This window comes from Lemur catta, chromosome 19 (genome assembly GCF_020740605.2).
Source record: "Lemur catta isolate mLemCat1 chromosome 19, mLemCat1.pri, whole genome shotgun sequence".
NCBI classification, from domain to species: domain Eukaryota; kingdom Metazoa; phylum Chordata; class Mammalia; order Primates; family Lemuridae; genus Lemur; species Lemur catta.
In genome coordinates, this window is record NC_059146.1 from 17,442,819 (window position 1) to 17,458,503 (window position 15,685).

The following is a 15,685-nucleotide window of genomic DNA, read 5'->3' on the forward strand; positions in this document are numbered from 1 at the left end:
CTCACCTAAACTGCCAGCTGAAATGTGGCTGTATCCACAGCTACACCACAGAACCTAGGAGCCACTCAGCTCATTCTGAACAACTCACAGACTCATGAAAAATAATAAATCATTGTTTTAAGCCACTAGATTTTTTGGTGTTTTGTGGTATAGCAATAGATAACTGAGACAGATTGCTTGTTATTTGTTTTGTTTCGGGTTTTCTTTCTTTTCTTTTTTTTTTTTTTTTTGGTTTTGTTTTTTGAAACAGAGTCTTGCTCTGTCACCCTGGGTAGAGTGCAGTGGCATCATCATAGCTCACTGCAGCCTCAAACTCTTGGGCTTAAGCGATCCTCCTGCCTCCCAGCCTCCCAAGTAGCTAGGACTACAGGCATGCACCACCATGCCCGGCTAATTTTTTCTAATTTTGGTAGAGATGGGGTCTCTTGCTCAGGCTGATCTTGAACTGACCTCAAGTGATACTCCTGCCTTGGTCTCCCAGAGTGCTAGGATTATAGGCATGAGCCACCACGTCCAGCCAGATGGCTTGTTATTTATGATCAAATGGTCAAATGGAGACCACAGGTGATTTAAAAAAAAATTACCTGTAGTTCCCATTTTTTCCTAAAATTGATTTGAATTGTTAGTGTATTAACAGAATAAAGAATGAACTTTTAAAAACACACTTATTTCCTCCCTCTGATTAAGAATCCTTGTTGGCTTCTCACTGCTCCTGAGCATCAAGTTCAAACTCCTTGCAATGGCTTGCAAGACCCAGCTTGATTTGGGCCCTGCTCCATTTTTAGCTTTGTCTCATGGCATCCACATCCACATCCTTTCCATCCTCGTTGCATCTCGGTTCCTCCTGCTCACCATGCTTTCGCTCACTTCAGGGCCTTCATGCACGCGGTTTCCTCTGGCTGGAACACCCTGTCATCCTCAAACTCCTACTTAATCACCCTAGGAGTCCCTTCATTCATCCACCAACTATTGGAATGCCTCTTATGTGCCCAGTGCTACATTAAGTGCTTGCTATATAATGCCGAACACAATACACAACATCCCTGCCCTTAAGGAATTTACAGTCAAGTGGGGGAACCCAACAATTCATAGCAAATAATAAAATTTTTAATAGCTGTGATGACGTTCTCTTCCAAGAAATCTTTCCGGAACTACTTGACTTTCCTTGTCGGTGCTACATGTTTCCATAAAACCCTATACTTTTTCTTATTCTAGCAGTTAATACCTTGCTTGTCTGTCCACCTTGTCTGCTAACCTTACCTGTCTGCTCTGGGAAGGCAGGAGCTGTTTGTCTCTCCTGTTCTCTGTTGAATGCCCAGAACTCAGCACAATCTCTGGGCCATACTCCTCCTGCTGCTATTGCTGGTAACAAGTAGCTTTTAACCCCTTAATAGGTTCCAGGAACCACCATGAATTATTTAATCCTCACCACAGTGCTATTAGACAAGTACTACTATTAGTCCCATTTTACATATGAAGAAACTAAGGATTAGAGAAGTCAAGTACCTTGATACAGATCTAGTTACTGGCAGGGCTATAATTCATACCAAGTCTGTCTGCCAAACACTCAGCTCTTAAACACACTGCTAAACTAGTACCCCACAGTTGATGGTACTCACCAAACAGTTGTTGAATGAATGAAATAATAAAAGTTCCTTTAAGGAAAATCCTACTCATAATACCAGTAAAATAAAGCACAGTAGTCTCTTGTTCAATTTTTAAGTGCTCTCACCCATAGAAAGGGAAAGTGGCTGAGATTTACAGTAAAAATGTCTTTGTTTACTTGGGAGCCAGACTAAAGCAGTAATGTAAAAATCCAAGGCAGTATATTGGCAGAGAAAATAAGGACTCATTAAAAGCTGGGGATTTTAATTTACCCTGGAAAATTCTCTGTACTCAAGCCTGTGGATCTTTCCCAACCCCTGTTCTTTTACACTTAGGTTATAGTTTAAACTTCATTATTCTGGGTTCCAAGACTCAGAGTCATTCAATGTGAATGGGGGTGGAACCCTGGAACAACAGAGGACTGTTTTGCTCAAGGCTTGTGTGCCCTTTGCCTGTTTTACTATTATTCAACGTACCAATCATCTCACACGTACTCATTTACTGCTCTGGGATTTTTCCAGTAATTATTTCACGTGTCTGTGGTTTATCCTCTTGCCTAAACTCTAAGCTTCTCATGAGAAGAGCCCATGTGCTCTGGTTCCTGTACATCCTTCAAGGTGTCTAGTGGGTGAATACAACTCAGAAATTTTTCTACACAGATCACACCTGACAATGTCTTTCCCATTTTTGGTTGCAGCGATTCATAGTTTGAGAAGGTGAACTTCCACACACGTGAGGACGAATTCAACCTCTCCAAAGTTAGGATTTCAAGTCATTAACAGGGTATGTGGGAGGCCACAGCCCACCGCTATAATTATGTGCACCTTAAAATTCAAAAAGAGTAAGATGTTGAGTTCGAGACCAGCCTGAGCAAGTGCGAGACCCCGTCTCTACTAAAAATAGAGAGAAATTAGCTGGACAACTAAAAATATATAGAAAAAATTAGCCAGGCATGGTGGCACATGCCTGTAGTCCCAGCTACTCAGGAGGCTGAGGCAGAAGGATTGCTTGAGCCCAGGAGTTTCAGGTTGCTGTGAGCTAGGCTGATGCCACGGCACTCTAGCCAGGGTGACAGAGTGAGACTCTGTCTCAAAAAAAAAAAAGTAAGTTGTAGCCCGTGAAGAACACAGGCTCCACACCAGATGGTAAGGGCTTGACTCCTGGTTTGGCCACTTCCTATCCGACCTGGCAAGGTGTTAACTAAAGTGTTTGTGCCTCAGTTTCTTCATCTGTATGAAGGGACTAATAAGAGTGGTTACCTGTAAGGGACACAGAAGTGCACTGCCTAGATGCCCTGGCCACTGGGAGTGGCCTTGGCAGGCAGCCTTCTGCTGACAGCCCCTCCGGGGATTGCCTCAGCAGCAGAGCTCTGCGTCACCCACGGTCACACCCTTTTCAGGAGGGCCCAGCTCTGATGGCTGCCTGAGGCAGGAGCAGGAAGAAAGGCCTGGTCATATTGGCCTAGGCAAAGAATTTATGAGGAAGACCCCAAAGGCAATCACAGCAACAACAAAAATAAATAAATGGGACCTGATCAAATTAAAAAGCTTCTGCACAGCCAAGGAAACTATCACGAGAGCAAACAGACAACCTACAGAATGGGAGAAAATATTCAAATGCTACACAGCCGATAAAGGACTGATAACTAGAATCTATATAGAACTCAGGAAAGTCAGCAAGAAAAAAATCAAACAACCCTATCAAAAAGTGGGCAAAGGACATGACCAGAAACTTTTCAAAAGAAGACAGAATAATGGCCAAAAAACATAGGAAAAAATGCTCAACGTCTCTAATTATCAGGGAAATGCAAATCAAAACCACAATGAGATATCACTGATCTCCAGTGAGAATGGCCTTTATGAAAAAGTCCCAAAACAATAAATGTTGGCGTGGATGTGGAGAGATGGGAACACTCATACACTGCTGGTGGGACTACAAACTAGTACAACCTCTGTGGAAAGTAATATGGCGATCCCTCAAAGAGCTACAGTAGATCTACCATTTGATCCAGCAATCCTACTACTGGATATTTATCCAAAGGAAGAAAAGACATTCTATAAGAAAGACATTCTGCACTTGAATGTTTATAGCAGCACAATTCACAGCTGCAAAGATGTGGAAACAACCCAAGTGCCCATCAATACGTAAATGGATTAATAAAATGTGGTATGTATATACCATGGAGTTCTCCTCAGCCACAAAAACAATGGTGATCTAGCACCTCTTGTATTATCCTGGATAGAGCTGGAGCCCATTCTACTAAGTGAAGTATCACAAGAATGGAAAAACAAGCACCACATGTACTCACCATCTAATTGGTATTACTGATCAATACTTATGTGCACATAGAGTAGTAACATTCATCGGGTGTTGGGCAGGTGGAGGGGGAGGAGGGGATGGGTATATTCACACCTAATGGGTACGGTGCACACTGTTTGGGGGATGGACATGCTTGAAGCTCTGACTTGGGTGGGGCAAAGGCAATATACGTAACCTAAACATTTGTAGCCCCGTAGTGGAAGGAAGGAAGGGAGGGAGGGAGGAAGGAAGGCAGGAAGGCAGGCCTGGTCACTTTGGTCCAACACAGGACAACCCCAGTGGGTCATTCTGGCCCCAGAGCCTCCAGCTGCTGAGGCTGTTGCTGTGCTTGCATCGTAGCTCAATTCCCTCCATCCGACCTTGTTTCTCTTCCCCCTTCCTGGGTGTTGATCTCAAGGGCATTTCCTAATGAACACTGTGCACCCTAAACTTTGTCTCAGAGTATGCTTGCTGGACACTGTCACCTGCAACACTGCCTCATGGGGTTATATGTGTATTAAATAAGATGGTACAAAATAAAGCTTTTGGAACAGTGCTTGATAGGCACTCAGTAAATATTGGCTGTAGTAATTATCATCCCACTATTGTCTCTACTCTCTCACCTTCCTGAAAAGACTCAATTATTCAAGTATTATTGAGCTACTATAATGTATAGAGTCTTGTCCCAGGCACTGAGAATGCAAACGGGAATTAAAGCACTGTTACCCTTGAGAAGCTTGGAATCCAATGGGGGAGGCAGACATATCATGTACCGTGAGAAAGACAGTAATAGAAATATATCCAGGTGCTATGCTGGTGTCCTGGTCTTGCCTCTGCGTGTCCTCCTGATCCTCTGCGTGGAACGGGAGGTATGTGGTGTGATTTCAGTCATGTAAAGGAAGCCCTGATGGCCCGTCCTCTTTCTGGCGCCCCTTCACATCCTTGCTACCCGCCAGCTCATTCTGCCATTCCCACTTTGAGAATGGCTTTCCTTTAGCTGAACACTTTGAGTCTGGTTAAAATGCAAACATCTCCAACAGGACTTACACTTTACCTGGATTCAGAAGCTATGGTTTGAGGCAGAGTTCAACCACCTATTAGCTGTGAATGCAGTTTTGGGCAAGTTCAGGTACCCCGTGAAGCAGATACTGTAGAGGACATTTCGGGCCATATGTGGCCCGAACCTGGGAAATGTCCCTGGGAACATCTCCTTGTTGTTCTGTTCAGAAAACATGCCTGTGGGCTTGCACGCGAGCCAGGGCACCCTGACCCTGCAAACAGGAGGGGCTAGAGAGTTCAGGATGCAAACATCGGCTCTCAGAGGAGACAAAACAACAAGGAATAGGACGTGCTGAGAGTAGGGACAGTGTGGGAACAAGAAAATTGCGGAGGGACAGTTGCCAAACAGGCTGTGTTAAACATAAAAGACGCTGCAGCAAGAAGACGCTGCAGTCTTGTACCGTCTTTGTGTGTGTGTGTCTCTTTGTGTTCATTCCTCGTTCCTGCATAACAGGCCACGGCAGATACTGAGGCAAGTCAGAAGCACAAGAGGTTTGTTGGGGGTGACGCTTGTGAACAGGACAGGGTGAGGCAGGAGGGCTGAGCAGGGAGAGCCGGGGACCATGTCACAGAGCTGATGGAAACTAAGCTAACCCGGGGCTTCAGAGCAGAACTTGCGGACTGGAAGAAGCCCGAGCTGGGCAGACATGGCCTGACCTCACACTTCCGACTGCCCCGTCGTTGGCTGAGGACACGCAGGAAGGGCTTGGCTTCCGCACAAACATGGAGGTGGGCTCCGGCGGTGCTGGAGCTGGAGGCTGTCCCGCTACTGCCCTCCTTGCCGTGGAATGGCAAGTTCTTTCTGGAAGGTCCCACACCACTTTACTTCTCTGAGAAGTTTTTTAATTTGAAAAGGGGAGAACACTGAGAATGGCAAACAGTCTCCGCACAATCACTCCATTCAAACCTCTGACTAGGAGACTTGATCGAACTTGAACGTGGCTTCCAGCAGAGTGAGGCTGCGAACCTGGGACAGCCCGGCCCTCTTCTGAGTTCCTGTCTGGAAAAGCTCGGGGCTGTGAAAAGAACTTGCTGTTTGTTCCCGCCAACACCTGGAGGCAGGCCCCCTCCTCCTTTCCTGGAGCACTACTAAAAAGGGCTTACAACCACGAATTCTTTCTCTGTCCCTTTGAGATGTGGCTCTCACAGCTCAGGAGTGTCTTTCTCAAGGCCCTGCAAGCCATTCCTTTGAAACTTACCGGTCAGGAAGGAGAGGGCTGCTGTCTCCCAACTTCTGATAATCGCCAGCTAGCAGACACGGCTGGCATGATCAAAGTTACCCCGACCAGCGACCAGCGCTTTGTAATGTTTCACTTGAGTCTAGCTCATTCTCCCCATCTACTCTCTCATTTTCCCCTTTATTTAGAACATTTTTTTTTAGAGACAGGGTCTCGCTCTTTCACCCAGGCTGGAGTGCAGTGGCCCAATCTTGCTCACTGCAGCCTTGAACTCCCGGGCTCAAAAAAGAGATGCCACCATCAACAGAATAATATTTATCATTTCATTCTTTTTATGCAAGTATAAACACAAACTTTTTGCATAATTGGGATCCTACGCTAAATACTCTTCTACAACCTACTTTCTTCATTTGACATTATATCAGGGGCATATGTCAGTGACAATAGATACGGAACTACTTCCTTCTTTTTAATGGCTGCAGAGTGTTTCATTGCATGCTTAAGTGATAATCTATTTAACCGATCCCCTTCTGATAGATGCCTAGGTTATTTCCAATTGTTAAGTATTTTAAATCAAACAGTACTAAACGTTCTTGTATATACATTTCTGCTTGCCTGTATAATCGTTTGTTTAGGATACATTTCTAGAAGTGAAAATGTTGGATCTAAGAGAATACACATTTTAAAATTTATGTAGTGTTTACTTGCTTTCCAGAAAGGGGCTATGGATTACACTCCATTAATAACGCATGTCGGTGATAATTTTCCTACTTCCATGCCAGAGGATTTTGACAGGGATGGGGGAGGAGGACTCAGAAAAGCAAATGAGATCATTAGACTCCTAAAGGGCTTAGAGGAAGGTGTTGCTAAAAGGGATGAGAGGAAAAATCACAGACCCCAAAAGCTGGGCTCAGAAAGTAACCTGTGTCTGCCTCCATTTGGTCCCAGGAGCCAGCTCTCGCAACACCGGGCAACGTGCATCCTGAGACACCGGAACACCGGGACTCCTTCCCAGAAGACGTGGCAGGCAAGCAACTGCAGCGGCTGCCCTCCGGCCTGGGCAGGAAACAGCCTTTCTGCCTAGCATTGGAGAAAGCCCTGCCTGCAGCTATACCTGCCTGGCCTGCACTCTTGTCCCGTCTTGCACATTAAAGAGGAGCGAGGTTGAAAGGAGATCAAAGGCAAGCCAAGCTGCCAGCTCTAAGAAGTGGTGCTGTGCCTGAACTTGGGGCCCAGCTCCAGGAGCAGACACATTCATCTTGGTTGCTCCAGGGAAACATCTTGGGCCATTTTCAGGTGGGACATGGGGCAGGGGCAGGGGAAGGAGGTGAGGATGACAGTGAGTCGCATTTTACCTGCCTCCGTGCCTGTGTTGTACCAGCTGCCATAGTTCTTCCCTTTCCATTTTTTAAATTCATTTTTCTCAAATTGAAACAATTTGAGTACATAACTTTTATGGGGGAAAAACTCTTACCCACACTGTTCTAAATCTCATTCGTTATGTATCCATCCTAATGCCACCACGTCTTCACGATATGTTACCTGCCAGCTGTTGTTGCAGGGGGCTGTATTTTTCACATAGCTTCAGAGGGCGAGTCCTTTTTCCTTTGCATCTCACATTAAGCGGCTTTAGAGCACAATGGTGCAGCTGCTTCACAGCTGTTGCCTGCATTTAGGGAAGGAGCCCTGGTTGGGGTTCAATGATTGACTGCCTTCTGCAGTTGCCCGGCCCCTGAGTTCTGAGAGCACACAGGCATGACACGGGCCTACAATAGGAGCTTCTCCTTCATCTGAGGCATGCAGAGAACTGTGTGTTTGCTTACCCAGGGCCAGCCCCACCAGTCTCTCAAGACTGCTTTTCTTTCCTTTCTTTGTGCTGTTCAAAAAACATGAAAAGACGGCACAGAGCAAAGACATAGCTATCCATTTCCTCAATTTTTTTTTTTTTAAAGAGACAAGGTCTTACTGTGTTGCTCAGGCTGGACTTGAACTCCTGAGCTCAAGGGATTCTTCCCTCTCATCCTCCCAAGAAGGTAGGACTATAGGCATGCACCTGGCTTGATTTAATCAAATCTTTATGAGATTGTCCAATCTCAGAGGGCAAATAACCTACCATGTTCAAGGCCATGCAATTATGCTCAGTAGATATTTGTTATTTTATCGACTTGCAGAAACTGGAGAGGCCCCTGAAATGCTAACGAGGGAGGCTGGCTGGCTATGTTGGCAGAGTTCATGGTGATGGCACCTTCATGGGGTCACTGGAGTTCAAGGTCAGAACCTCAGCTCTGTCAGCCCAGAGCTAGAGTCTATCACATGGAGTAGAACAGCCTCTTAGTGAAGGGAAATGGGGATACCAACTAATTAATTTATACTGAGGATTTTCCTTCCTTGGATCTAGAATGTTCATGCCTGTCATCAAAAACATGCTTTTCCTGTTAGCAGAGTACCTGGGAAACTGAATGGTAATCAGAAAGTCCATGCTTGGACAGCGTGAATGCAGAACAGTAGGTCTCATTCTGAGCACTGTCCCATCAAGACCTGATTAAATATTGTGCATCAACTTGTCCCCATATAGCTTTCTCAAGTTAGTGTGATGGCATGTAGTTGTTTTTGTTGTTTGTTTCTACTCCTCATTCATTTCCATTGCTACTAGAGAGAGTTAATATCATCCCTTACATTTTGATTTGATTCTATTCCATAAGACTGTAATTCCCTTATAGGAATGTTATATCTTTTCTTTTCTATTGAGACAGGGTCTCACTTTGTTGCCCAGGCTGGAATGCAGTGGCAACATCACAGCTCACTGCAACCTCAAACTCCTGGGTCCAAGTGATCCTCCTGTCTCAGCCTCCTGAGTAGCTGGCACTATGGCACTATAGGCGGGTGCCACCATGCTTGGTTGATCTTTTAAATTTTTTGTAGAGATAGGGTCTCACTACATAGGCTGATCTTGAACTCCCAGACTCAAGCAATCCTCCTGCCTTAGCCTTCCAAAGTGCTGGGATTACAAGCATGAGCCACGGCACCCAGGCTGTATCTTTTCTTGAAGTCCTGAGGGCCCCTATGTGATCATTCCAAGACCTACTCTGCTATCCCTGAAGTATGTTAGTATTAAGTATTTAGTATTGAGAATTTGGTAGTTTTTTTTCCAGTAGACTTTATGTTTGTAGAATTGTAATTTTAAAGATAGTTCAGAATTTCCATATACATTAAACTTTTTTAAAAGTACCGAATATAGAAGGTACAAAGATAGACACGCATACTACTTTTCTTCTTTAATAGCAAGGACAGAAAAAACAAAGGGTCTGCAAAAGCGACACAACACAGAACTGACAGGAATTTAAAATCCCATGGAGGGAGAAGGAAAAGGGAAGGAAAGAAAGCTGTGGGTGACATAAGATGAAAGAAAGAGGACCTGTTGAGGATTAGAATATGGAAGGAGAAGAACCAGCTGTGGGACCAGATGGACTGGGTGTAGGGCAGCTGCTCGAAAGATCTTGGGTTGGGAGGAGAAATCTTGGGTTTTAGTCCAGTCCATCCACAGCTGTCTGACTCAGGCAAGTTACTTTACTGCTCTGGAGTTAATTTTGCTTTTTATAAAATGAGGGGTTTGGGATAGGTGACTTTCTGAGGTTCATTGTAGCTTTAACATTCTCATTCCAAAGTTAGAAAAAATTCTAAAGCTCCCAAGACTCTTGTCTTCTTGGAAAGGGTTTCTTAAATCCTAGGTGAGAGGACTGTTATTATTTCTCGTTGTAATCTTTTTTAAGATTATATCCAGTCTGTGATCCAGTTAAGTCTGTCTTGAGCTTTGTTAATTTTTACTTTAGAAGGAGAGAACTGATTAACAATTGTATAAACGATTATGATGGGAAAACGGAACGGTAGGCATTAATAAAATGGGAATGAGCACATTTGGCACAAATACATTCTGAAACCAGGACAAGGATAAAGACCTTAACGCAGATGTACCTGGGAATGTGCTGCAAGTGTAGCTGTTGTGTAATAGGACTAATCACCAACTGGGCAGCTCCATTCTTTATGGAGCCCTGGTGAGAGAAATGTCATCTTGGGCAGGCAGCTATCAGCACAGGGGATCTGAGGGTGGCACCAGACAGTGACCAGCAGCATAGATTGGCAGACAATCGGGCACATCCTTATTTAATATCTAGTGCCTGTAGAGAGGCTATGCTGGTCTGAAAATCTCTGAAGTTGTGTCTCTTAGAGCATAGAACACTTAATATTAATATGTTTAGGTTATAGAAGGGGTCTGGTGAGGGATGTGCTGTTCTCTGGGCTTAAATCTCACCCCTTCTGACTTTTTAAAACCGTCTGTGAGTTTCTTGGGAGAGTGCTTGCATCTTGTTCATTGTTGCCCAGGCTAGAGTGCAATGGCATCATCATTGCTCACTGCAACCTCAAACTCCTGGGCTCAAGCCATCCCCCTGCCTCAGCCTCCCGAGCAGCTGGGGCTACAGGTGTGCCCCACCACATCCCACTAATTTTTTATTCTTTGTAGAGATGGGGGTCTCCCTGTTGCCCAGGCTGGTCTCAAACTCTTGGGCTCAAGTGATCCTCCCACCTTGGGCACCCAAAGTGCTAGGATTTCAGGGGTGTGCCGCTGTACCTAGCCTCAATTTCTTAATATTTTGGTTAGAGTGAGACAGTCCTTGTGAAATCAATATTCACTGAGTGTTCTGAGAAAACGATTTTTAGACCTAAAAAGCTAAAGACTGAACCTGGAGAAGGGTGACAATGTGTATTCACTCAGTTCCTTTCTGAGCCTGTGATTTCCAATCTCACCAAGAGGTTTGCCTTTAAGCCCCAGAGCAAACTGAGGTTATATGTCCTAGTCAACGATAATTTTCAAACATCAAAAGCCTGAAACCTGTAACCTGTTTTTTTTGGTTTTTCTTCAGTGAAGTAAGGAAGTAGAACCTGTACTTTTTAGGTGAATCTCCGCTGTTTGATGAATTATCGTCTGTGGGACAAGAGTGGAATAAACACACTTCAAGAGCCAATGGGCATTGCTAAACACTGTGCCAGCTTTCGTCTATTAATGTACCCACAGCGAATTCACTCGTGTTGGACGACAGAATCATGGGAAAAGGATATAGAATAGGTTGGAGAGAGTGTGGGGTGAGAACAACAGACAGAGCGGGGAATACCGCGTTGCAGGGTGGTGGTAGTGGGATTTCTGAGCACCTGACCCTTCAGCGTGAGGACCCCGGATACTGTGAAATCTGAGGAGCACTATTGAGAGGCCAAAATGAACCATTTGATATTCTCATCTGTCTCAGTCAATGTTGTCAGAGAAACAGATGATACATTCAAATTAGGATAATTCAAAGAGGGTTTACTAAAAGGACTATTTGGAAAGGTCAAAGTGGGATGTGGGGAAACCACAAGGCATAGTGCGGTGCGCCAGGGCTAGAAACAGCAAAGCTATAAGCAAACCAGGCCCAAGGAGACGGAAGGAGGAGAGGGTTGCTGGAACCCAAAAGAAAGAGTTCCACAGAAAATATGACTTGAGAAGATATATGACCTTACAGCTTGCCTGAGGGAGGGAGCCAGGGGAATAAATATCCTGACCTCATACTCCTCCCTCCCACCAATCTCTGCCAGGGCTCCCACCGGACCCAACCAGAAGCCAGAGAGTACAAGAACCCTGTTGGCACAGCCACCAACTCAGTTTCCTGGGGGGAAAACATGTGGGGAAGAAGAGAGGATGGGTGTGAAGAACAGAAAGATGACACCTTGCTCCTTTCCTTCTTGTCCTCTTGCAGAGAAGGTGCCAAACCTCTTTAGGACAGTGGGGCTGGATCGTCTGCTGATGGTGTAACTTGTTCCTAAAAAATTGAGACATTCTGGCTGGGCGTGGTGGCTCACACCTGTAATCCTAGCACTCTGGGAGGCCGAGGCAGGTGGATTGTTTGAGCTCAGGAGTTCGAGACCAGCCTGAGCAAGAGTGAGACCCCATCTCTACTAAAAATAGAAAATTAGCTGGACAACTAAAAATATATAGAAAAAGTTAACCGGGCATGGTGGCTCATGCCTGTAGTCCCATCTACTCGGGAGGCTGAGGCAGGAGGATTGCTTGAGCCCAGGAGTTTGAGGTTGCTGTGAGCTAGGCTGACGCCACGGCATTCTAGCCCGGGCAACAGAGTGAGGCTCTGTCTCAAAAAAAGGAAAAAAAAAAAATTGAGACATCTGAAAACATAAATAAATCATAACTTCAGGCTTTCAAGTAAGATCTGGATATGGCAGGCTCTCCAGGGAGGTGCTGAGGAGGGAGTTTGGAAATGTACCTTTGGCTGCTATTGAAGGAAGAAGAATTCTCACTTCAACTAGTTATTTTATTCAAGAAATAATGTAATGAACATACACAGGGAAATGAGTACTCAAGTATGGGAGCGAAGGAAGTGGGACTAAGCAGGCAGGAGCAGAGGCGGTGGGGTGGGCACTTGCTGAGGGAACCAAAGCTCTCTGGGACCCTCAGCTTACGGCTCCCTGCCCAGAGCCCTGTCACATGGGATGGGGCTCTCCTGGCTGAGACAGTCTGGAGAAGCAGGAGTTTCCACCTGGGCACACTGATGCTCTGGGTCAATCAGGTTTCTGGTAAAAGACAGAAAGAGGAGTAGATATGGGTCAGGCAACTAGCAGTGTCTACCTTCTCATAGGAAACGAAGACTCAGAGATGTGAGGGAATTTACCCACGAAGTCATAGCTAGCAAGCGATGGAACTGGGATTCACACTCAGCTTCTTTTGACTCCAAAACAAATGTTTTTGTCTACTGGGTTTTAAAGTTATGATGGAAGGTTGGTGCTGGCTTTTTGCCCTCCTATGTAGCATTAAAATATTGGTAGTTTACCCTGTAGGTAAGGGTGGCTTCGGACAAAAGGAGAAGAAAAAATAGGATATTTTTAGGAGATGAATTAATTTCACTTGGAGTCTGGAACACTGGCTGTTGGTCCCAGTTTTGCCACCGATTTTTTACTTAGGCAAGTCACTTGCTTTTGCGTGTGACATTTTGTTACTGTCTATAAAATGGAATAATAATACCTTCTCAAAACTCACAGGTGATATGAAATATAATAACAATGTTAACACATGCTTTGATATCCGTGGATTAAGTGTTTTAAGGAAAAGTCTAAGATGTCAAACCAGCATTTTAGACCACAGTGCTCATCAAGGACATTCCAGATAAAGGCAGAACACCACTCCTACTGGATGTAACAGTCAGATGAAATGCTGCCAAAATCCAAGTGCCTGGAGAAATTCCTGTTTGGAACAGGAGCCACAGAGAATAACAAGGCTTCCTCTTCTTTTTCTTTATTAAAAGAAACTTGCCTCCTTTTCTGAGCTTCTGGACCCGAAGCAGCCTGCAGAGAGGATCAAGTGTGGAGACGAGCTGCTGCCGAGAGCGTCACAGGGGACCTTTTCTAACATTTGGGTCCTGCGGAAGTGCTGCGGGATTCCAAAGCTGCCACTGGCAGTCTCATTTCAAGGAGAAAAATGTGACAAATACAATGGCAGTAGCTCTTGTGGTATGCGAGACAGCAGGGATTGGGACTAAAAATCAAGGGAGACTCATGATAACAGATTCATAGCTGGAAGCGACCCAGCTTCAAAAAACACCTTGATTTGTAGGTCTTCATTTAAAAAGGTATAAACCCTCCTTTTTAAAACACCACTGCACTTGGACCAGCCTAAATCCTCCCTTTTTAAATGGTTAGACCAAAGAAATGTATTCAGGATAGCTGTTGAGGTGATCTAGAAATACAGAGTGCCTACGTTTGACTTCTGAATTCAAGCTTACCTAATTATGCAACATGAGGAAAGTTGCTTCATCTTTCTAATCTATTCCCTCATCTGTGAAATGAGATAGTAATAGAACCTTTCTTGGGATACTTTGATTAGTCAAGATAACACCTGTAAAGCCCTCGGCATGCAGTATGTACTGCATAAATCTAGCCCCTATGTATCTGTAAACAATAAGAATTATAGAGATATCATTTCAGTATTCAGGGAGGTATAAGCATGTGCACATCCCTACCTCTCTGCTTCTGTGTTAGAGATATCATGGAAGGAGGCAGCTTGACAGTGGAAACGCCCAAAGTTGGAGACAGACTGGGTTTTGGGTCTTGCTGTCTCTCCTAGCATTGGTCTAGGACAACACTAGCTCTCTGGAGCCCAGTTCCTTCTCTGTTTAACTAAGGGATATGTATTTCTCATGGTTGATGTAAACCTAATTCCTGTATTAGCTTCTGTAAGAAATCCATCCACACTGAGCATATCGTGGTCTTTTATCCATTCTTACTGTGGGTTCGTAAGATCACAGGGAGATATCTCACCACACAGAGGGCCTAGAATTTCACTGGAAAAATCTCCACCAGATTTATCTTTTTCCTAAGTCTTTCTTCTTGGTCCTCAGCCACCATCTTCCTCCTACTCTTAAACCTACCTCAAGAATGCATTAGCCCCGTTCTCCCTCCCTATTCTTCCTTTATTATCATGAGAAATGTGCTTCCTCTGCCAAAAACTTGGGTGCCAGCCCATTGCTCTTTTACCACAACTGGCTGATCAAAGTATTTCTCCCTAGAACCATGTTTGTTACCAGCTGCTAAGATCATTTTTTTCTCTGAGTATATTCTTGAACTCCTTAACCTTTAGAATGTAGTCAACGATTCTTTCTTTGGAAAGAAACTGTGTTGGATGTTTTCCAATTGCTCTTCCAGATCTGCTCCCCTACTCCTCCCAACCCTGCTCTGTGCCAAGGGAGGCCACTCCGTACCGACTGTGTCACTGGCTCGCTCACCCTTTGGCTTCTGGTTGGTTGGGCCAGTGAGTGGCAGTAGCAGGAGATGGGGGAAAGGAGGGAGTAAGTTCAGGGTACTTATGCCCTCAGCTCCCATCTTGCCAGGTCACTGTAGGTGGGAAGTATCCTCCACTGGAGGCTGCACCTCCTGTCGCTTGGTCCTCCCCTGCAGTGACTGGGTTCTGGGAGCTCCTCTTTCCCTTTGCATCTTCAAGCCTAGAGGTGGTGACAGCTGCTGCTGTAGCTGGCCCCAGGGATGCCTCGTTGTTTCTTACGGGTTTCCCTTACCTAGCTGCACCTTTATAAATTGCCCCTTTATGAAACTCTCCTCAATCACACCATCTAAGCCTACCATCTCCTTCTAGTTGCAGCAACCCAGCTATTTATTCATTCCTTCGTTCCCTCAAAAACCATGACTGAGTTACCATTTCTGGCCAGGAGCTATCGTGGCAGCGGGGGAGACACAGGTGAACAAGATGTTCTATTTTCACGAGCTCAGTGCTGGTGAAAGAAACAGACGAGTGAACAGATGGTGACAAAGGAGTTATAATAAGAGCTGTGTTAGCATTTTTGCTTTGAGAGGACATCAGCGAGGTTCTTAACTCTCTTTAAGGGCTAGCTATGGTCTGAATGTCTGTGTCCCTCCAAATTCATATGTGGAAATCCTCACTCCCAAGGTGACGGTATTAGGAAGTGGGGCCTTTGGGAGGTGAGTAGCTCATGAGG